Genomic DNA, 2,905 nt, shown 5'->3' on the forward strand with positions numbered 1-2,905 from the left:
TACACACATATATATACACACACACAAACACACACGCAGACACACACAGACACCACACACACACACATACACACACATACACACACATATATACACACACAAACACACACACAGACACACGCAGACACCACACACACACATACACACACAAACAAACACACACACACACACTTTTCTTTCCTATCATTGAAGCTTCCCCTACCTTCGAAGAAAAAGTTCTCATCGCTTGGTCCTCCGTCTATAACACAAATCAGAGTAGTGTTTTTATATTTAAATGCAAAAACAAAAAAATTATATATATATGGATATGTGTGCTTTTTCTAAAGGAGAAAGACCATTCTGGTCACTGGGAGCCAAATTTGAGATGAAATTAGAAATAAGGCTCTCCTTTTGAGGGGGAAGGGTGCTTGGAAAGTTGGCTGTTAGGAGCTGTTAAACCCTCACTACCTTTAAGGGTTTCTCTGTGCCCTGCCTGCCCTTCTGGACATGGGTCGGCTAACAGGAGCAAATAGCAGCAGTCACTGAGCCCCATGGCTTTGGTTTATAAAGACACATGTATGCACAAGGGTTTAGAAATATGAGTTGGCTGATCAAGTTGAGCATGTATGTTACTGACAAGGGGATATTGGGTTATTTTCTGGGGGACTAGCATGTCACTAAAGCAGGCCTTTTGATATATTAAAAAATTTTTTAAGTAAAACCAGCTTAGATTTTAATCATATTTGTAGTCTCTTACAGAATTGCTTGTTTGCTTCCACTGTCTCCTCCCTGTCTGCTCCTAGAGGGGAGGGGGACAGGACTGGGGTTAAACACTTGTAATTTTGTATCCTGGTGTCTGTTCTGAGTATGAAATATTCCGTTTCATTCATTAAGATTCTGAGGAGGTAGTTTTTCTTTTACAATAAAACTACAAACCCCACCTTCAAAAAAAGAAATTAAAATTAAAATGAGAGAGAGCACTAGCTGCCTGCCAGGTTGGCCCAGAACGCTGACGGCAACAGTGCTGGTGAGGAGAGAAGCAGGAGCTTTCCTTCACTGCTGCTGGGAAGGCCAAATGGTGTAGCCACTTTGGAGGATGGTTCGGCAGTTTCTTACAAAAGTCATCATGAGAATGACTGAGAACTACCTGCATGCAACCACATAAATACATCTTGCAGACCTCCATGAAAGAAATCAGACACAGAGCAGTAACTGCTGCATGATTTCATTTCTTCCAGTTCAAAAGCAGGAATATAAATCTATAATGATGGCAATAGTAACCGGTTATATTGGGGGCTATAATTTGGAGGAAATGAAGAGACATTGCCGGGTGCTATTAATGTTCTATATCTTGATGTAGGGAGTGGTTACATTTTGTAAAATTTTATTGAGCTGCACACTTAAGATTTGTACACTTTTCTGCACCTATGTTAGGGGCATGTGGGTATAGTCCTTCTGAAATATCCCAGTGCTATACCAATTTGAGGTTACATTAAAATTGTTTTCTCTCTGTACATCAAGGTAATTTAATTTCAGAAAAATCAAGAAATAGCACAGAAAAGAAAATGTGTCAGCAGTTAAAAATAATTACATGCTCACTGAAACTTAAAAAATAGTAATAAAACCCTAAATTTCGATTTAAGCAAAAAGAAAGTGTTTGTGTATCTGTTTGAAGTACGTGTGTGTGCATGTATCTCTTTCAATGTAGGATAATAGCTATATACATGACATTTATAAATGTAGAGTTAAATACCAGAAGAAATAGCTAAAAAGTTTTAATTTCTGATTCACTGATAGTAGAGAAGGATGAGATAGAGCAGGGACTGACATTTACTGAAAAGGATCGCATATTATCTATTTTAGCCTATGCAGACCATATGGTCTCTAATGCAAATATTCCCCTCTGTCCTTCTAGTGTGAAATCCACCAGGTACAATATGGAAACAAATGGAAATAGATGCAGTGTTCCAATAAAACAGCTGGTGGGGTATAGTTTGCTGACCTCTTGGAAATGATGACTAATTTTCATAATAATCATAATATTATTGTTTAACTTTTAAGTTATATGCTCTCTTGAACATAATAAAATTATTTCAAAGAAAATATATCATAATATCTTTACAGCATCATTAGCAGTACTCATCATATAGTTTCTCCTGTATCTCTTGAAATTACTTTGCAAACCAATGTACTTTTTGCATATGTTTAAAAAGCCATCTAAAAATCTTGATCATATGTTTCAAATGGTGGGAATTCCAGTATGTTATAAATATTGTCATTTAAAAATAAAACTAGTATAAAAATCTTTTAAATGTAGCCAGTGAAGATACAAAATGGCCAACAACCATATTAAAAGATGGTCAATGTCACTAATCATCAGAGAAATAATAACAATCAGAATGAGATATCACTTTATATCTTTTAGGATGGCTATTATTTAAAAAAAAAGAACAAAGATAATAAGTGTTGGTGAGGATGTGGAAAAATTGAAACCTTGAATACTGTGAGTAGAAAAGCAAAATGATGCAGGGGCTATGGAAAAGGGTATGGAGGTTCCTCAAAACATTGAAAACAGCTGTACCATATGATCCAGTAATCCCACTTCTGGGAATATATGAAATTAAGTATTGAAACCGGGATCTCAAAGATATCTGTACTCGCATATTCATTGCAGCACTATTTGTAATAGCCAAGATATGGAAATGAACTAAGGGTCTGTTGATAGATGAATGAATAAAGAAAATGTGATATATATGATATGTACCCATATATGTATATCTAATAGTATATATGCAATGTGATATTATTCAGCCTTAATATAGAAGGAAATCCTGCCATTTGTGACAACATGGATGAACCTGGAGGACATTGTACTAAGTGAAATAAACCACACATAGAAAGACAAATACTGTAAGATATCACTTGT

Source organism: Myotis davidii, unplaced genomic scaffold (genome assembly GCF_000327345.1).
Source record: "Myotis davidii unplaced genomic scaffold, ASM32734v1 scaffold1120, whole genome shotgun sequence".
In the NCBI taxonomy this organism is placed as follows: Eukaryota; Metazoa; Chordata; class Mammalia; order Chiroptera; family Vespertilionidae; genus Myotis; species Myotis davidii.